The sequence below is a fragment of the Pinus tabuliformis genome, chromosome X (assembly GCF_031772625.1).
Source record: "Pinus tabuliformis cultivar Carrire ecotype Pingquan chromosome X, CPIR1, whole genome shotgun sequence".
Lineage (NCBI taxonomy): Eukaryota > Viridiplantae > Streptophyta > Pinopsida > Pinales > Pinaceae > Pinus > Pinus tabuliformis.
The window spans coordinates 827,965,715-827,987,957 of record NC_142308.1 but is presented as its reverse complement, the minus strand read 5'-3'; the positions used below and the strand labels follow the sequence as shown (position 1 = coordinate 827,987,957).

Here is a 22,243-nt window from a genome sequence, read left to right as displayed (position 1 = left end):
AAAATATCAACTCCACTGAGGTGTTGAGCCTTTAACTCATTTAGCATATGAATGTTAAACTTGGAATTCATTGAGAATATCTCAGTCATCTGGTAATCTTTATCACCTAGGGCCTTCCACTCTAACTCTCTGTGTGGGGCATTCAAAGGTGGAATGTTCAGTGCTACTGGTGTTTCCATGGTTGACTAGTACTCTGAATTGTATTAGGACTTGTTTTACTGGACAAAGCAACATAGAGGGGTATTTTTGCAAAAGTGAGGCAAATTGCAGGAGAAAACGGGGTAAATTGTGGTGAGAGCAATTGAAATGCTCCAAAGAGAGTTGAGTGAGCAAATGCTGGGACTAGTAAAACTGTCTTCATGGTGAATTAGTGCAGCACGGGTTTTAAGTTCACGAATGCGCGAACTGACTGTGAATTTATGAAAACTTGACTAAATGTGGGCTCTGCAGGTGACTTTCGACCCAACAACTGAAAATAAATGTGGGTCACTGGGGATTTACTGGTAATTACATTGCTTTTCACTCTCCTTTCTCAATGGTTTTGGGTGAATTTATACAAAAACCAGGCACGGAAGAGAACTTGGATAAATACCTGGTGAACCTTCGGCAATGGTGGCAAGTGCGGGCAGACTGAGAGCGCCCACGGTCCTTAAGTTGGTTTTTGAAGGTTGGCGGCCAAATGGTCATAATTCGCATGCAGAGCGAAACAATGTCTCTTTTGGCAAAAGTGACAAAAAACGCGATTTTTGGCGAAAATATGGACTTTTTGGGTTATTGGTGCTTTTTTGGATGACGTCAGCATGATGTCACCGGGTGCGTCGGGCATGGAAAGGTGACGTGGCGGCCTGCGAGTGGTCCACGGGGACTGGTGAGGTGGCGAACAGGTCGGCGCAGTGGCGGGTCGGGTGCTGACGCGGCGCTGAGTGGCATGACGTGGGCGTGACGTAGCGGCGACGTGGGCAGGCGGTATACAAAGGGTGGTAAGCGGTTCCATCGGACTGCCTATGGTACGGTGGTGGTATTGGCAGGCGGCCTCCCGATAATATTTGGGAGCGACGCGTGGCAGAGGCCTGACGTCACCCTCTGACACTTTCTCGGGAGGTAACGTCCGGTCATCGGGGGCGACCCGATATGGATATGGGTCGTCGGATGGGAAAGCCCAGATCCGACGGTCGACGGGTCGATAAAAAGCAAGGACAATATGGCAGCGTGGCGTGAATATTTTATTTTTTTTCTGGAAATATGCGCCCATACTGAACTTTGAAACTTTGGCGGATTTGTGGGTTTTTACAAGTTTCTTTGCAAAATGCGCTTTTTAACCCGAAACTTAGGATAGGCGGAAAAATGGGTTTTTTTGGTGTTTTTTGTATTGAAATGCGCATAGTAACAAACTTAGGATAAAGGGTGAAGGTGGGTTTTCTGGTGTATTTTGCAAATGGCGCGGGTTAGGGGTAATAGTGGGTTTTTACAAGGCTGTTTGCAAAATAAAGTGGGTAAATCATTTCAGAGGGTTGTAGAGGGAAAAGGGGTAGGGCTTAGGTTATTAAACCAACGTGGGGTTAGTTTAATCCCTAACTTTGAACAAAGCATCCTGTTTCAGACTTGGACTCAGCATGGTTGTCCAATATTTGGATATATGACTATAATGCCAGGGGGAGGGAATATACATATTGTGGAGGTTTTATACACCATGGTGTTATAGTAATAGGGAAAGGGGAACATAGGGAATTAAGTATAGATAGAGTTAGTAGTTAGTTTTGGAGGGGAATAGGAATGGGAAGTGAGAGATACTAAGTTTTAAGGAAACAAACTTAGTTAGGAAGTAGATCAAAATGAAAAGAATTTTACACAAGAAATGTGGTTCTTAAAGAAACAAGAACCAACAAAAGAATTTGACTTCTTTCATGAACATAGGTAGTATTGGGATGTTAGCAATGAATGTAATGGGGGATAATCAGGGAGTTAGACATGCTTCATTGTATTGCTGCAAAACTGTTGAATAAGAGACCTACACTGGCACCATGTTTTTCCTTTTCTTGGGCCAGTGACATAAAGGAAATCATGCTTCTGCAACCCCATCTACCTACCCACTCTGTTGCCTAGCATTTTTTGTTACTCCAAGGAGGGTGCACTTAGACTTGCAAACCGTTATGTGCCTTTTCTTTTCCTTTGGCTTTTTCTTTTGATTTTCTATCTAAAGTTAGCCTTATTGCTTCCAAGGCCCCAGATTAAACAGTTGGGAACCTTCATTCTCTACCTAACTACTTTATCTGCCAAGATTGAACTGTTTGGACAGATTTCTTTCTCTAATCTACAACAAAAATTGAAACATGGCATGACCCAGCTTAGACTGTTGGATCACCCATTGAGAAGTAGGACAACATCAACCAACTGTAGACAGGTGTCTTTAACCAAAATATGAGATCTTTGCATCACCAAAGTAGATCATATTGGCACTTCCCCTGTTAATCATGAAACATGAAACCTATTGGTATCGGTAGCTAACACCAGGTACGTTCAGAAGAATCATCCAGAAACTCAAATTTTGGGGCAAAAGGAGGCAGGTGTACAAACAAGAAGAACCATTTCAGAAGCTTCAAGTTATCTAGCATTACTCTCCTCCACTAAACCACAAAATGTAAGAGGCATGCAAGGATGAATTCTGGGTCAAGGCCATGGAGGAAGAACTTGAGCAGATTGAAAAGAATAACACTTGGGAGTTGGTTCCAAGACCAAAAGATAAGAATGTCATAGGAACAAAATGGATATTCAAAAATAAGCTAAATGAAAATGGAGATGTGATTAGAAACAAGGCTAGACTTGTTTGCAAAGGGTTGTTAGAAAATTATATTTTACGGAGCAATGGAACACATACAATATTGCAGAAATATAAACACAGAAAACGAACAAAACAAGAGAGACACAGATATACATGGTTCACCCAGTTTGGGCTACGTCCACCCCGAACAGCCAGTCCTTCCTTTCTATTATCCAGCAAAATGAAGAGACACAACCTACAGCAAATCCGCTGTAATATCCTATGTTTCCTCTCACAGTCTCACCTCTTTACTTCTCGCTCACAGAATACACATCTGTCACACAGCCTCAAATACAATGCCCTCATACAAAGAGAGGGGGTTGCCTTCTAGGGCAAAAAACCCTAAACTAAACATAAGTTCTACCATCAGATCATCCGCCTAATGAACGACCCAGATTCACTAGAAATTACTATACTTTTACAAGGCAATTTTACAGTTGTTTTTAGCTTCGGAGGAAACCCCCCGCCAGGGGGGGGCTCCCAAAGGTCGCAGCCGCCCCCCCCTGGACCCCCCTTGCAGTGAATATTTTACAGGTGGTGTTGCTGCCCCCATTTCGAACTAGGGTCCTATGTGGCGATACCTTTGAATATAGAAGATAATCAGGCTCCACACCCAACAATCTCCCACTTGGAGACTGATTGTAGCAACTCCACCGCTGCTCCATTTGCTGGACAGTGACTCCTCTTTGGACCTGGCTGCTTCTCATCTTCATCGTCATCCTTGAAGACCAACTGAAACTGAGCATATTCTCAGTTTCTCCTTGGTTACAACTTTTTTTATCATATCTGCAGGATTCTGGCTAGTGTGTATCTTTTGTAGCTTCAACTCTCCATCTTCCAACACTGATCATATGAAATGGTACTTGAGTTGTATGTGTTTAGTCCTGGAATGAAATGCTGAGTTCTTTGCAAGATGAATGGCACTTTGGCTATCACTGTATAACGTGCCCATATCATGCTCCTTACCCAATTCACCCATAAACCTTTGTAACCAAATCATTCCTTTACTAGCCTCTGTAGTAGCAACATACTCTGCTTATGTTGGCGAAAGTGCAACAACACTTTGGATTTTTGAAATCCAACTAACAGCTGTTCCACCAACAGTAAATACATATCCTGTAGTGCTCCTCCTGTTATCCCTGTCACCAGCCATATCCCTGTAGAGAAATGTTTGCACCACCAAAGCATAATGCTTGATTTGTGGTACCTTTCAAATATCTGAGAATCCATTTCACTGCCATCCAATGTTCCTTTCCTGGATTGTTCATGTACCTGCTTACAACTCCCACTGCATGTGCAATATCAGGCCTTGTGCAGACCATTGCATACATTAAGCTTCCAACTGCTGATGCATATGGAAATTTAGACATATAATCCATGTCTTCTTGGGTCTTTGGGCACATTTCCTTACTAAGTTTGAAATGGCTAGCAAAAGGTGTACTAACTGGTTTTGAATTGTGCATATTAAATCTTTTCAACACCTTTTGTATGTACTCATTCTGAGACAATGTTAATTTGTGATTTTTCCTGTCTCTAGTGATTCTCATACCAAGGATTTGTTTTGCAGCTCCAAAATCCTTCATTGCAAATGAATTTGCCAATTTTCTTTTGAGTAGATTTATTTCCTCCATGTTAGATCCTGCAACAAGCATGTCATCCACATACAATAACAATATAATATAGCTACCATCATTTTGCTTTTTCAGATAAACACAATGATCAGAGCGACATCTAGTATAACCTTGTTCAGACATAAACTTGTCAAATTTTAGATACCACTGCCTTGGAGCCTGTTTTAAGCCATACAAGCTCTTCTTCAGCCTGCACACTAGTTTCTCCTTCCCTTTCACCTCATATCCTTGTGGCTGTTGCATATATATCTCTTCCTCCAAATCCCCATGGAGAAAGGTTGTCTTTACATCTAACTGCTCAAGATGCAAATCTTCAGTTGCTACAAGACTTAAAATAGTTCTCATTGAAGTCATTTTAACAACAGGAGAAAATATTTCATCAAAATCAATACCTTTCTTCTATGCAAACCCCTTCACCACAAGACTAGCTTTGTACCTCTGTTTTCCTCCATCTTCTTCCTTCAGCCTGTAAACCCATTTATTCTTCAATGTAGTTTTTCCTGCAGGCAACCTGACTAAATCCCAAGTCTGGTTATGCATTAAGGAGTCCATCTCTTCTTCCATGGTTACCTCCCACTTCTTCCTGCTTTCAACCTGCATTGCTTCTTCATAACATTCGGGTTCACCAGAATCAGTCAACAATAAATAATATAATGAAGGAGAGTATCGTTCAGGGGGTCTACTTATCTTGGTAGATCTTCTAACACCACTTTCAGGTGTTTGGGGTGCCTGTTGTTGTTGTGGTGGTTGCTGTTGTTGTGGTTGTTGATTATTATTATTTTCAGGCACCTTTCCTTTTTCAGTGATTTCATCAAGAACTGCGTATTCCTTGTTTTCCTTTTCCTGTTTCTTTTCCTGCAACTAATTCTTATACAAGACCTTTTCATTGAATATTACATCTATGATCCTAATGATTTTGTGATTTTCGTAATCATATAAGCGATAACCAAAATCATTAACACCGTATCCAATAAAGGTACATTTCTTTGACTTTACCTCAAGCTTTGTTCTATTTTCTTTATCAATATGGACAAAGGCCTCACAACCAAAAGGCTTTAAAAAGGAGTAGTTTACCTTTTTACCTGTCCATGCTTCCTCCAGAACACCACCATCCAAGGAACTTGAAGGCCCTCTGTTTATTAGATAAACAGCAGTATCTACAGCATCTGCTCAAAACTGTAAAGGCAATCCTGCATGCAATCTCATGCACTTTGCATGCTCCATGATTGTTCTGTTCATCCTTTCTGACACACCATTTTCTTGTGGTGTTCTTGGAACTGTCTTCTCTCTGCGAATTCCATGCTCTGAACAGTACTTATCAAACTCTTTGCTGCAATATTCACCTCCATTGTCTGATCTAAGACACTTCAATTTCTTTCCTGTCTCATTCTCAACCAAAGCTTTACATTTCTTGAAAGTATCAAATACATCAGATTTATTCTTAATACAATAAATCCAAGTTTTTCTAGTTGCATCATCAATAAAAGTAACATAATAATGAGAGCCACCGAGAGATGATACCTGAGCAGGTCCCCATACATCTGTATGCACAAGCTCTAATTTTTCATTCTTCTTTTCTTTCCCAACTCTAAGAAATTTGACTCTCTTCTGTTTTCCATAAATGCAATTCTCACAGAAGTCCAAATCAACATTCTTCAAACCCGGCAACAAATTCCTTGAGTGAAGAATCTTCATCCCCTTTTCACTCATGTGTCCAAGCCTATGATGCCATAATGTTGCATCTGCTCCTTTGGAAGTTAAAGCATTAACAGGGTTAGAAATACCATTGCATAAATACAATGTACCAACCTTTTCACCTTTTGCTATTACCAGGGTTCCCTTTAATGACCTTCCAAGCTTTATCTGTGAAAGTTGTCACACAACCTTCACCACCTAACTGCCCTGTTGAAATCAGATTTTTCTTTAGATCTGGAACATGCCTTGCCTCCTTTAATAGCCATTGGTTTCCATTCTGCTGTTTTACAAGAACCTTACCCATTCCAACGATTTTACAGGGTTTATCATCACCCAGACGAACTTGTCCAAAATCTCCTTGAACATAGACATGAAAGTATTTCTTATCAAGTGTGGCATGGAATGAAGCCCCTGAATCTACCACCCAGGAACCAGTAATATTTTCGAAAGAAAGAATCAAAGCATCTTGTAACACCTCACCTGTCACATTTGCTTCATGATTATTTTCTTGCTGTGCATCTCCTTCTTTTCCCTTCCGAGATCTACAGTGTTTCTTTAGGTGTCCTTTCTTTCCACATTTCCAACACACTATCCCCAATCTGGACTTGGATCTGCCTTTCCTTGATTTACTGCGATATGCTGAGCTTTTTCCTCTTTCCATTTTCTTCCTCTAGACTCTGCACTCAAGGCATTTCCCAATGTCTCACCGGAGCTTTTCCATTGCATTTCCTTGCTAAGGATAGCACCGACAACATCATCAAACCTTAAAGTACTAGATCCAGAAACGGAGTTACTAATGGCCATTACCAAACCATTCCAACTTTCTGGTAATGAGCACAAGAATAACAGAGCTCTAACTTCATCGTCAAAGTTTACCCCTACAGAACTTAACTGACTTGTAACTGTATTAAAATCATTTAAATGGTTTGCAACAGATCCACCTTCCGACATATTCATATTAAATAATCGTTTCATAAGGAATACCTTGTTTGAGGCCGAGGGTTTTTCATATAGTTTCGACAACGTCTGCATCAAACCCTCTGTCGTGGTTTCCTTCGAATGTTGAAGGCAACTGACGCAGCAAGGCACAACCGTATTGTTACGAGTGCCTTTCTATCGAGAAGGTTCCATTCTTCATCTTTCATACTCGTCGGCATCTTTGTTTTTCCGCCCAATGGTAGGTATAGATCTTTCTGATACAGATAATCTTCCATCTGCATCTTCCACAGCGAGAAGTTTTGGCCGTTAAATTTCTCGACCCTAAACTTACCATCTTCTGCCATTGCTCCCACTCGAACCAGGAACCCTTCTTTCCTGCGAGTTTATCAGCCAAATAGACCTTCGGTTCTGATACCAGTTGTTACAAAATTATATTTTACGGGGCAATGGAACACATACAATATTGCAGAAATATAAACACAGAAAACGCACAAAACAAGAGAGACACAGATATACGTGGTTCACCCTGTTTGGGCTACATCCACCCTGAACAGCCAGTCCTTCCTTTCTATTATACAGCAAAATGAAGAGACACAACCTACAGCAAATCCGCTGTAATATCCTATGTTTTCTCTCACAGTCTCACCTCTCTATTTCTCGCTCACAGAATACACATCTATCACACAGCCTCAAATACAATGCCCTCATACAAAGAGAGGGGGTTGCCTTCTAGGGAAAAAAACCCTAAACTAAACATAAGTTCTACCATCAGATCATCTGCCTAATGAACGGCCCAGATTGACTAGAAATTACTATACTTTTACAAGTCAATTTTACAACTATTTTTAGCTTCGAGGGCGCTTCCCCCGAAACCCCCCGCCAGGGGGGGGCTCCCAAAGGTCGCAGCCACCCCCCCTGGACCACCCTTGCAGTGAATATTTTACGGGCGGCGTTGCCACCCCCATTTCAAACTGGGGTCCTATGTGGCAATACCTTTGAATATAGAAGATAATCAGGCTCCACACCCAACAATCTCCCACTTGGAGACTGATTGTAGCAACTCCACCGCTGCTCCATTTGCTAGACAATGACTCTTCTTTGGACCTGGCTGTTTCTCATCTTCATCGTCATCCTTGAAGACCAACTGAAACTGAGCATATTCTCAGTTTCTCCCTGGTTACAACTTTTGTTATCATATCTGCAGGATTCTGGCTAGTGTGTATCTTTTGTAGCTTCAACTCTCCATCTTCCAACACTGATCATATGAAATGGTACTTGAGTTGTATGTGTTTAGTCCTGGAATGAAATGCTGAGTTCTTTGCAAGATGAATGGCACTTTGGCTATCACTGTATAACGTGCCCATATCATGCTCCTTACCCAATTCACCCATAAACCTTTGTAACCAAATCATTCCTTTACTAGCCTCTGTAGCAGCAACATACTCTGCTTATGTTGGTGAAAGTGCAACAACACTTTGGATTTTTGAAATCCAACTAACAGCTGTTCCACCAACAGTAAATACATATCCTGTAGTTCTCCTCCTGTTATCCCTGTCACCAGCCATATCCCTGTAGAGAAATGTTTGCACCACCAAAGCATAATGCTTGATTTGTGGTACCTTTCAAATATCTGAGAATCCATTTCACTGCCATCCAATGTTCCTTTCCTGGATTGTTCATGTACCTGCTTACAACTCCCACTGCATGTGCAATATCAGGCCTTGTGCAGACCATTGCATACATTAAGCTTCCAACTGCTGATGCATATGGAACTTTAGACATATAATCCATGTCTTCTTGGGTCTTTGGGCACATTTCCTTACTAAGTTTGAAATGGCTAGCAAAAGGTGTACTAACTGGTTTTGCATTTTGCATATTAAATATTTTCAACACCTTTTGTATGTACTCATTCTGAGACAATGTTAATTTGTGATTTTTCCTGTCTCTAGTGATTCTCATACCAAGGATTTGTTTTGCAGCTCCAAAATCCTTCATTGCAAATGAATTTGCCAATTTTCTTTTGAGTACATTTATTTCCTACATGTTAGATCATGCAACAAGCATGTCATCCACATACAATAACAATATAATATAGCTACCATCATTTTTCTTTTTCAGATAAACACAATGATCAGAGCGACATCTAGTATAACCTTGTTCAGACATAAACTTGTCAAATTTTAGATACCACTGCCTTGGAGCCTGTTTTAAGCCATACAAGCTCTTCTTCAACCTGCACACTAGTTTCTCCTTCCCTTTCACCTCATATCCTTGTGGCTGCAGCATATATATCTCTTCCTCCAAATCCCCATGGAGAAAGGTTGTCTTTACATCTAACTGCTCAAGATGCAAATCTTCAACTGCTACAAGACTTAAAATAGTTCTCATTGAAGTCATTTTAACAACAGGAGAAAATATTTCATGAAAATCAATACCTTTCTTCTGTGCAAACCCCTTCACCACATGTCTAGCTTTGTACCTCTGTTTTCCTCCATCTTCTTCCTTCAGCCGGTAAACCCATTTATTCTTCAATGTAGTTTTTCCTGCAGGCAACCTGACTAAATCCCAAGTCTGGTTATGCATTAAGGATTCCATCTCTTCTTCCATGGCTACCTCCCACTTCTTCCTGCTTTCAACCTGCATTGCTTCTTCATAACATTCAGGTTCACCAGAATCAGTCAACAATAAATAATATAATAAAGGAGAGTATCGTTCAGGGGGTCTACTTATCTTGGTAGATCTTCTAACACCACTTTCAGGTGTTTGGGGTGCCTGTTGTTGTTGTGGTGGTTGTTGTTGTTGTGGTTGTTGATTATTATTATTTTCAGGCACCTTTCCTTTTTCAGTGATTTCAACAAGAACTGCGTATTCCTTGTTTTCATTTTCCTGTTTCTTTTCCTGCAACTGATTCTTATACAAGACCTTTTCATTGAATATTACATCTCTGCTCCTAATGATTTTGTGATTTTCGTAATCATATAAGAGATAACCAAAATCATTAACACCGTATCCAATAAAGGTACATTTCTTTGACTTTGCCTCAAGCTTTGTTCTATTTTCTTTATCAATATGGACAAAGGCCTCACAACCAAAAGGCTTTAAAAGGAGTAGTTTACCTTTTTACCTGTCCATGCTTCCTCCAGAACACCACCATCCAAGGAACTTGAAGGCCCTCTGTTTATTAGATAAACAGCAGTATCTACAGCATCTGCCCAAAACTGTAAAGGCAATCCTGCATGCAATCTCATGCACCTTGCACGCTCCATGATTGTTCTATTCATCCTTTCTGACACACCATTTTCTTGTGGTGTTCTTGGAACTGTCTTCTCTCTGCGAATTCCATGCTCTGAACAGTACCTATCAAACTCTTTGCTGCAATATTCACCTCCATTGTCTGATCTAAGACACTTCAATTTCTTTCCTGTCTCATTCTCAACCAAAGCTTTCCATTTCTTGAAAGTATCAAATACATCAGATTTATTCTTAATACAATAAATCCAAGTTTTTCTAGTTGAATCATCAATAAAAGTAACATAATAACGAGAGCCACCGAGAGATGATACCTGAGCAGGTCCCCATACATCTGTATGCACAAGCTCTAATTTTTCATTCTTCTTTTCTTTCCCAACTCTGAGAAATCTGACTCTCTTCTGTTTTCCATAAATGCAATTCTCACAGAAATCCAAATCAACATTCTTCAAACCCGGCAATAAATTCCTTGAGTGAAGAATCTTCATCCCCTTTTCACTCATGTGTCTGAGCCTATGATGCCATAATGTTGCATCTGCTCCTTTGGAAGTTAAAGCATTAACAGAGTTAGAAATACCATTGCATAAATACAATGTACCAACCTTTTCACCTTTTGCTATTACCAGGGCTCCCTTTGGTGACCTTTCAAGCTTTATCTGTGAAAGTTGTCACACAACCTTCACCGCCTAACTGCCCTGTTGAAATCAGATTTTTCTTTAGATCTGGAACATGCCTTACCTCCTTTAATAGCCATTGGTTTCCATTCTGCTATTTTACAATAACCTTACCCATTCCAACAATTTTACAGGGTTTATCATCACCCAGACGAACTTGTCCAAAATCTCCTTGAACATAGTCATGAAAGTATTTCTTATCAGGTGTGGCATGGAATGAAGCCCCATAATCTACCACCCAGGAATCAGTAATATTTTCGAAACAAAGAATCAAAGCATCTTGTAACACCTCACCTGTCACATTTGCTTCATGATTGTTTTCTTGTTGTGCATCTCCTTCTTTTGCATTTCGAGATCTACAATATTTCTTTAGGTGTCCTTTCTTTCCACATTTCCAACACACTATCCCCGATCTGGACTTGGATCTGCCTTTCCTTGATTTACTGCGATATCCTGAGCTCTTTCCTCTTTCCATTTTTCTTCCTCTAGACTCTGCACTCAAGGCATTTCCCGATGTCTCACCGGAGCTTTTCCGTCGCATTTCCTTGCTAAGGATAGCACCGACAACATCATCAAACTTTAAAGTACTAGATCCATAAACGGAGTTACTAATGGCCATTACCAAACCATTCCAACTTTCTGGTAATGAGCACAAGAATAACAGAGCTCTAACTTCATCGTCAAAGTTTACCCCTATAGAACTTAACTGACTTGTATTAAAATCATTTAAATGGTTTGCAACAGATCCACCTTCCGACATATTCATATTAAATAACCGTTTCATAAGGAATACCTTGTTTGAGGCCGAGGGTTTTTCATATAGTTTCGACAACATCTGCATCAAACCCTCTGTCGTGGTTTCTTTCGAAATGTTGAAGGCGACTGACATAGCAAGGCACAACCGTATTGTTCCGAGTGCCTTTTTATCGAGAAGGTTCCATTCTTCATCTTTCATACCCGTCGGCATCTTTGTTTTTCCGCCCAATGGTAGGTATAGATCTTTCTGATACAGATAATCTTCCATCTGCATCTTCCACAGCGAGAAGTTTTGGCCGTTAAATTTCTCGACCCTAAACTTACCATCTTCCGCCATTGCTCCCACTCGAACCAGGAACCCTTCTTTCCTGCGAGTTTATCAGCCAAATAGACCTTTGGCTCCGATACCAGTTGTTAGAAAATTATATTTTACGGAGCAATGGAACACATACAATATTGCAGAAATATAAACACAGAAAATGCACAAAACAAGAGAGACACAGATATACGTGGTTCACCCAGTTTGGGCTACGTCCACCCTGAACAGCCAGTCCTTCCTTTCTATTATCTAGCAAAATGAAGAGACACAACCTACAGCAAATCCACTGTAATATCCTCTGTTTTCTCTCACATTCTCACCTCTCTATTTCTTTCTCACAGAATACACATCTATCACACAGCCTTAAATACAATGCCCTCATACAAAGAGAGGGGGTTGCCTTCTAGGGTAAAAAACCCTAAACTAAACATAAGTTCTACCATCAGATCATCCGCCTAATGAACGACCCAGATTGACTAGAAATTACTATACTTTTACAAGGCAATTTTACCCCTGGACCCCCCATTTCGAACTGGGGTCCTATGTGGCGATACCTTTGAATATAGAAGATAATCAGGCTCCACACCCAACAAGGGTATGCTCAACAAGAAGGGATAGACTTGGAAGAAATTTTTGCACCAGTTGCTAGACTTGAGGCCATAAGGATGTTCCTTGCCCTTTCTAGCTTTCAGAAGTTCAAAGTATTTCAAATGGACATGAAGTCTGCTTTTCTAAATAGAGACTTGGATGAAGAAGTGTATATTGAGCAACTAGATGGGTTTGTCCTTGGAAATGATCCAAAGCTTTTATGCAGACTCAAAAAGGCTCTATATGGCCTTAAACAGGCTCCCAGAGCTTGGTATTATCGCTTGGATAAATACCTCCATCAACAAGGTTTCACAAAAGGTTCCACAGATAGCAATCTGTATATAAAATTTGACAATGATAAGTTGCTAATTCTTGTTGTGTATGTTGATGATATCATCTTTGGTAGCAATGAAGAAGACATGAGTCAAAATTTTGCCTTGGTGATGCAAAATGAGTTTGAAATGTCTATGCTTGGTGAGCTCACATATTTTCTTGGTTTACAAGTCCAAAAAAACAAAGATGGCATTTTTCTATCACAAACCAAGTATCTCAAGCAGATCTTGAAGAAATATGGGATGGAGGAATCGAAACCAGTATGTACCCCTATGGTAACAGGATGCAGCCTCAGCGCAAATGATGAATCAACAGCAGTGCATCAACCAACCTATAGATCCATGATTGGTAGTCTACTCTATCTAACAGGTACCTAACTAGATATTATGCATGCAATGGGAATAGTTGGAAGATTTCAGGAAAATCCAAAGGAAACTCATCTTCAGGCAGTTAAGAGAATTTTTAAGTATCTTCAAGGAACTCAAAACTATGGCTTATGGTATCCTAGAAGTACAGATCTCACATTCCATGCATATACAGATGTAGATTGGGCAGGAAGTGTGGATGACAGAAAACGCACTAGTGGTGGTGCATTCTTCATGGGTCCTAGGTTAGTATCTTGGTTCAACAAGAAACAGATTTCAATTGCATTATCTACAGCTGAACCAGAATATGTAGCTGTTGCATCTTGCTGCACACAACTCCTCTAGATGATGTAGACATTACAAGACATGTAAATCACTTGTACTCCACCTATCCCCATTCTATGTGATAATACAAGTGCAACCAACATTCCAAAAAATCCATTCATGCATTCAAAGACCAAGCACATACCTATCAAATATCATTTTATTTGAGAACAAGTGCTTGAACAAAAGGTCAAGTTGGATTATGTTCCCTCTAAGGAACAAGTTGTTGATATCCTCACCAAACAATTGCCCAGGGAGACATTTGAATACCTCAGACAGAAGCTGGGAGTAGTTGATGCATCATCTTGTTGTTGAATCTTATCTGTTTCAAAGAAAAGTGGTTGTACGCGAGTTGAATGAGGAGGATCCGCGTACATACACAGGTTTATTAAGGTATAGTCCCGTATATGTTGGTTTGAAGAAAAGCAGTGGGGCCAGGCTCATAATGAAAAGAGTCTGATATGGGTCTGACAGAGACCATTTGGCACAGGTTCAGGGGGAGCATATATTCTTCTAATAATGCATTGTTGGAATTATCTTATAAGATCTTAGTTCAAATTCACAGTTGGTTTGATTTGAGGTGGAACAGGTGCAGAAGCAGAACATGGGTGTTGGTTTGAATAATGATTGACAAACGCTGCTAATGTTTGTTGTTGATAACTGTCAGATTCTTGCTGTAGATATTTTGTCTCTATGTCTTATATTTCTTTTATCAAGGTCATGTAATGGCCTATTTTAGTTTCCCCACTATACCTGGGATGAATGATGTAATGTTCTTCTTTTATCATGTATCCCCGCTTGGTTGGGTGGATGAGTCAATACTAGTATATTCCCATTTGGATGGGAGATGGATGTATGTATGAGTCTTTGGTGATAGGAAGGTAATTTATGTTGTATAAAGTCATGTTTATTTTATAGAACATCTTCTTGCAGACCTTTTCTACAAGTCAGGGGGAGCTTGGACAACACATCAGAGCAGAAATTTCAGCATGGACTCAAGAGGAACATAACCCTTTGCCCTTGATGTCAAAGGGGGAGAATGTTTTTGGTTGACTTGGGGTTGCCATCAAGTCCAAAGGGGGAGATTGTTGGCATTATGGCACAGGTTTGGCACTATAGAACAGGTGTTGTCCTTGATGGCAACTCACTCAAAGGGTAGATCACAGTTCAGGCTCTCAAAATGAAAGAAAATGAGGTATACGCAGGTTCATCTTATTAAAGTCGTGTATACACGTGGCTTGTACCGATGAAAAGGCACGTATACATATGCACGCACTTTCATGCAAAGAAAAGCACGTACATGTGGGAAAACTTATGGTTGGTCCATGGTATTTAGTCCAACATATTTGAACCTATGGTTTTGGTCCTTGGTATTGCATTTAAAGTCCCTAGTATTAGTTCTCAATGGTTTTGGACCATGGTTTGAGTAACGCCTAAGAATATAAAAAGGGAAGGAGATCATTTGGCAAGGGCATTGACTTATGTGTTGAATATCTTCAGAGGAGTAAGATCTGGAATGCTGGTGATTGGTTGGTGAGTTATAGCTGGATCTGAATCAAGGAGGAACTTGAGCATTACACGATGGTTAAGATCTATTGATGGGTCGAGATCTCAAGGCTTGAATAGTAGTATCATTGTGTGATTTTGATCTATTATATTTTGCGCATGATTAGATCTATAAATCTGATAATCTAGGTATAACTGATGTCTGATTAAGTAAAAGGATAAATTATCTTTTATAGATCTGTACGTAGGTTCGACGTAGTGGAGGCATGTATACATGCAAGTTAAGGAAGTGAAGACTGTGTATATGCTGGTTGGCTTATGCATAACTATGTATATACACATGTTTCTATTGATGAAGTAGCATACGTCTCTTGAAACATGTTTTAGCTGCTTCTGTTTATTGCTGCAGTGTTCTGGGTTCAGAATTCGTGTCTGGTTACTGGTACTGTTTTCTGGTTACAGCATTCTGAAAAGTTATTGGTTGATTCAGCATTTGTACAAAGGAGATTGGTTGTTGCAAATCTACTTGATGTTTGGTTGATATTCATGGATCCAGTCTAAAAATTTATGAAACGTGGTCCCTGGAAGAAAAGAGAAGGTTGAAGCCTTCTGTAGGTCAGCACCTACGTACTAGTAACTCAGCTAGTACAAGAGCTAAGGGGGTTGTAGCTCCCTTCCAGGAGAAGCTGGAGAATGGGAGAAGGTTGTAGCCTTCGGCAGATTGAAGCCTACGTACTAGTATAAGACTGCACCATTACAAAATCATTTGAAAAAGAAGTTTCTAATTGAAATGAGATAGAGACATATTGCAGCAGGTGGTTTTCACCCAAATTGGGTTTCCACTTTATATCTTGTGTTCCTTTGTGTGACTGTCTGTTCTACTTTTCTGTTACTGCTTTCTATTATATGGTTATGACACATAGATTAATGTTCAACATCTGAAGAATAAATTAAATTATAAGTCTGGAAGTTATATGCTAGTTTCATTAGTCAGAGTTGCGTATACACATTGTTTTCATTCACTGAAGTAGCGTATACAAATCTTTGTATAAATTGAAAAAGAATCTGACTTAATAACACTGGTTCACCCCCCCCTCTCAGTATTATTTTCAACATGTTGTACAATATTTGTTTCTTCACAGGAGAGAATGCCTGAAATTCAACTGAATATTTATTTGGAAAAATATTCTGCAGTTTATCCTAGGTACCAACGGGTATCTTATGAATATAGAGTTTTGAGAAGTCTGCTTCATTTACTTCAAGATTTCCCATGTCAAGAGGATCATTAAGTCCATGATCTAGTTTGGCAAGGGTCGATTTTATTGCAGCAATTGCATCATCCAAACAAATGTGTGGCTTGCCTTCCTCACATAATTCATATCCTAGCACAACCCTGCACAATTTTGTAGTTGTTCGATCAACCTGTTGTTCTATTTGTTTCCCAAGTGTAAGCGTTGCGCGTAGGGCCACATTCCAGAAGTGCAGCGCCATTGCTAGATTGGCTTGGCTTTCCTTGGGTGGGATCATAAGGTGGGACTGTCATTGTAAAATCAAAAGGCTTCATGTTGATTTCTTTCATACGCTTTCTCACACACTGGCAATGGAATCGCAGGTCTGGTTGTTCTGCTATCAACTGTACAGATTTTCAGCTTAAAGGAAAATAAGGATTGTATGCTTGTGTTATTGCAAGCCATTCTTCATCATAATGGATCTCAAGTGGCCTTGCATCAGATTCTATTTCAATAACCTGAAGAAAATTGTGGCTAGGAAGACATTTATCCAATGCAAGAAATTTTGTGATAGGTCTATTCTCCCCATGTTGAACAATAGCTACAAATTTAGTGCACAAATGTGCAGAGAACCAATATGAAGGCTTCAACTTTTTCAAAAGTTCTTCAGCAAGCTGACTCCCCGAAGTCTTGTTTTTTTCTTTATCTCATTTTCAAAAAATGGCTTGTGACGAAGTATCTGCTCTAAATTTCCAAATTCAATTATACCACGAGGCCAATCGTGTGAAATAAATTAATCTAGAGACTCCTCAATTTGCCAGATTTTGTGTAAATTACTCTGCCACTTGTATCTTCTGACCCCTTTGAAATCTATAACTAGATTCCTATGTTGTTATATAAATGTAGCCACTTGTCTCCAATCTAGAATTACTAATTCAAACTGCCACCTGTGTGCTTATCTTCACCCTTGAGAAGCTCTGCCACCATTTAGTTCAATGCTTTAAGGTTATGAAACTAGTTTCTACATTATTGATTGGAGAATACAAACTTGACACCTGCCACCTCTCCTATTGACTGTGATTGATTTTGTGCCTCACTTTCTCCATGAGAATAACCAATAAAATAATGTCATCACCACTTAAACTCTAAACATCTTCTTCAATGGAATCATTCTCCACTTTTGTTGTACGACAAAAAATCCAGTCCCATTGGCTTTGAAAATAAGCATAAATTTTAGGCAATGTAGAGACAGTAACAATTTGAAACAAGTGACCTCCACAATTGACACATACTCAAATGATTTAGCATCATAATTTTCCAAAACAGGAAAATTAATCCTTCACTTCTCTGCATGAAAAGATCTGATAGCCAAATTGGATTTTCAAAACTTAGCATATTTCATGCTCGAGATCGTTGAAAACTTGCATAGAAAACTCCTTTCTTTTCAAATACCCTTGTCATTGTAGAACCTTCTTGTACACTCTTCTTTGAAATGGAAGTTGCTACTGGATCAACAAAGACCATTGGCAGTGCACCTTTATCTAACTTTTCTAAATAAACAAAGTTGTACTCTCCCCTGCTTAATTGACAAGCAAAAACAAGGCTACTATTTTATCGAGGAAATGAAAATGATTTCCAACTTTCCTTGTCCCTATCATGCAACCCCAACATTAACAAGATAATTTTCCTTTTGCTTGTACATGTTGCTGGTTCATCTTTATATGCAATTCCCTTCTTCCTCGAGACCCAAAGGAGGGAAAAGCTTGATAAATCTCAAAATAGTAGAATGATCCCACTCTTCAATTGCATTGGAGAGCTTCTTCCTGATTACACTCTCGAGATTTTTATTCAATTCAATAAGTTGGTTTCTCTGCTCTGTTGTAGTCTCTCTACCTCCTTCAGAACCTTTGACAATGGAGTTAATATACTTTGCATCAAGCTGCAAGAATGTCTCTACGTATTTGGCAGTAGACTCATAATACTCAGATTCAAGGGCTTGTTTAGCACCATCTATGCAATTCCCCCTCTCCACAATGGCATCAATTCTTGTTAAAGTGGACTGGATGCGAGACTGGGCAAGATCTAGCTCTCTCACCTTGCCACTCACATGATCTACAAGGTCACAGGTTGAGCTTACACTTAAGAGCATCTGATCTGAATCAGCCTTCACAATCTCCAACACTTCAAAAGATTTATGGAGATCACTTAACTTCTTCTCCAGATCATGGCACTGTGACAACAACGCTTCCAACTCTTCATCGATGCCTCTCTGATGAGAAATGAATTCATGCAGCAACGGGGTCATAGAACATACAACTGTCAGGTTCGTGATCTACTCTATCATGCCTTTGCTTCCAAATCTAATTGATGGAACCCCTCCTTTACCTAGATCATCTTCTGCTAATGCCATCCCCTTCTCTCTATCTATTAGCAAGCTATTGGAACAAAGTACTAATGATGTTTGGTACCTTCACGAAGGCTTCCTCCTAGTCTTCTGGTAAATGATCCATATCCATGTATAGGAGGTTTTGAAATTCAAGTTAGACCTATCAAACTATAGCATGAGTTGCTCAATGCCCTTGTTTAAACTGTTACATCAATTAATAGCATTGCTAAACCCACATAAATGATCAGTCTTTCCAATTTTTGAAGCATAAAAAGTTAATATGGCAACACAGAGTTCGAGATTGCCTTTCTCACATACAGCCCACAGACATCCAATGTAGGTAGACAACCCTAACAACTGGCTTGCACTTAACCAATCACAGGTCTGTGATGAATAGTAAATGAATCTTTTCTCCTTTTTCTTGCAACTAACTTCTAGATTTTAGTGTTTTAGCATAAAAGTAGGAAGTTGTTGCTCATCATTGAAATTCCAGAAAAATTTGCACTACTAACAACTTCAGCAGGAATAAAATTTCCATAAGTAAGGATGACAACAAGAACCTTTATAAATCTTCAAGTAATTCCTCTCTATAACCATGAGACTAGTAGTTATAAACTTTTGACCAGCAATATCCCTGTCAACAATCTACCGTGCCCCCTGCACAGGATATCTATTTCAATCAAAGCAGAGAAACGAGCTCACCATATGGTAAGATGAAGATTAGCAGCACAGTAATAGGCCTTCAAATGCTATGTTCTCTCCTTCTCCATCTCAATCCAACCACAACAAAGATGGATATATTTTCTTGGAATAGCCTCCAATTGGGTTTGACATTAAAATAAAATGTATAGAGATGTTTCTAGTTTCCAAGTCAAATTTCAATTCTATTGTATATGTAATGCAAAAAGTGGCTAGTCCTGACAAACGTTTGATGGGAGAAATCAATAGGTGCTTTGAAGATAGGATTAATGACTACGTTGGAAGGTATTGTAATATTATGCTTCATGACATGGCTAAAGAAATAAAATTTCCATAACATTGCCAACATTCTTCTTCTGCAACAAATCAAACACAATTTTAGAATGGGAATAATTTGTACAATGCCATTCTTTCTATTATCACTCAAGAAAAAAAAAAAAAAAAATATATATATATATATATATATATATATTTTTTAAATTCTGAACATCAATTTTTAAAATTTGTCAAAGGGTTGGTGTTAGTTTTGGGTCTAGTCTTTTCATCTTGTTTTAGAGTCTTGTTAGTATGTCAAAAGGGGTCAATTCTCTATTTTAGTCTATCATTGGTCTCATATCTCACATGAATATCATATGTTGAAACTCATTTCAAAGTTCATAGCGCAGAAACCCGATCTAGGTTATTTCGTAGCGCAAACCACCGATTTTGCACTAACTGCGCTACAAAATCAGGGATTCGTGCTGATACATAGAAAATCTCACCCAACTGTCAAATTTACCAAAATTCGTATGTTTACATCAACAATTGTCAGCTTATACACTTTCCCTGTCGAATTCAGCTATGATTCGGTGGTTTTTGTCCAGTCTATCATTTGTTCCCTCGACGAACTGCTAGCCGCCTTCACTTACAGCCATGTATGCTCCTGTTCTCGTTTTTAATGGCGTTATAAAGCAGGAGACTGGAAATAGGGTGCGCCATGCAAATATTCAAGCATCAAAGGCTGTTGCAGATATTATTCGAACCACATTAGGTCCCTATTCTATGATGAAGATGCTACTTGATGCAGAAGGAGGCATCTTGGTTACAAATGTTGCAGGCATATCATTTCAATGCTGAGCCAGAGATTATTCAAGCTCCACGCATTATTCGTGTTGGTCTTATTCAAAATTCCATTGTTCTTCCCACATGTAGTCAGTGGAAAATTTCAAGAATTAGCCCTGACAATTCAAATTCTTCTTGGAGTGTTCTTGCAGTGCATGATAACATTGTTCTTGCAGTGTCTAGCAGCCCAGCCAATCCTCCGAAATTGAAATATGGCCGTCTGTCAAGGATTGACACGGATAATGATAAAAAAAACAAGGTGGAGGTGGTTAGATATGTCAATTCCCTTCATGGACTATTCAGAGAAAGTGAAAGCTTCGTTGTCCTCAATTGAATTTAATATTTTGAAGATTCCAGTTAAAGATCAAGAATTTTTGTTAACAGAAGGTGCCAAACAGCCTTTCGAGTTGATATTTGTGTCATCTAGATTCTCCAGTGAATCAGAAAGTAAGGAAAAAAAAATTTGGGAGGATGCTTGTAATCCACTCATTGTTATCCTCCATGGTGGGCAACATTCTACTTCATTGACAGGCTTTTCAAGAACTCAAGCCTTTTTGTCATCAATGGGCTACAACAAACTACAGAGGTTCTTTGCGCTTTGGAGAGGAGGCTTTGTAATCTCTACCTGGTAATGTTGGGCGACAGGATGTGGCTGATGTCATAAATGATGTTGATCTAGTAATTCATAAGGGACTTTCTCTCCCACGGAGGGTTTCTTGCAACCCATTTAATTGGCCAGGCACCAGATAGGTTTATTGTTGCAGCTGTCCGGAATCCTGTGTGTAATCTCCCATTAATGGTTGGCGCAACAGATATTCCTGATTGGTGTTATGTGGAGGCATATGGAAAGAATGGGAAAAATGTTTGCACTAAAGCACCTTCAATAGAAGATACCACCATGTTTTATCAGTGTTCACCAATTAGGCATATTTCAAAGGTAAAAGTACCCGTTCTCTTACTTTTGGGTGCGCAAGATCTCAGGGTTCCTGTATCAAATGGATTGCAGTATGCTCGAGCTCTGTGTGAGAAGGGGGTGGAAGTAAAAGTCATCGTTTCCCCAATTGAGGTACACAGCATTGACAGGCCGCAATCCAATTTCAAAAGCTTTCTGAACATTGGACTTTGGTTTAAGAGATTCTTGAAATGAAGGCCTTTGGCAGGCCCATGTTTCTCTATAGGTCGCATGCTTTATTTTAGTGAGAAGCCTAAGGGGGGTGATCTAAAAGCTATGAAAGCGGATATTGGCAAACGTCATGGACTTCGCCATCAGTTGGATGGAATCAAAAGGGCACGTAATGGAATATTATATAACATCGATAATCCAGTTTCATTTTCTCAAGGATCTCCTGTCTTGCTTCTTGTCAAAGTTATTGATTTTACTGCATCTTCTTTCAGGTAGCATGCCAAGGCTTTATAATTTCTAAACCAGTTAATGATTTTGTATGAGGAATGACATTTATATAGTTCACAAACAAGTAATACCAATGTCAAAGTTTTTATTGAAGAAGTTGCTAAGCTGGCTGAAGCAAATGATTTGAAGTCAGATCGCTTGAGGTCTGCACTGTCAGAAATCTCATGGGACTCTTTCAAGGATTATTTGCAAAGGGTTTCTGGTTTTTTATCATCAGAGT

General features: G+C 39.4%; 2 pseudogenes; one reads left to right on the top strand and one right to left on the bottom strand.

Annotated features, from left to right (window-relative positions):
• Positions 1-18,143: 18,143 nt before the first annotated feature.
• LOC149142322 (conserved oligomeric Golgi complex subunit 4 pseudogene) lies at positions 18,144-18,731 on the bottom strand (annotated as a pseudogene).
• Positions 18,732-20,598: 1,867 nt separating this feature from the next.
• LOC149142321 (acylamino-acid-releasing enzyme 1 pseudogene) lies at positions 20,599-21,759 on the top strand (annotated as a pseudogene).
• The last annotated feature ends 484 nt before the right edge of the window (positions 21,760-22,243 follow it).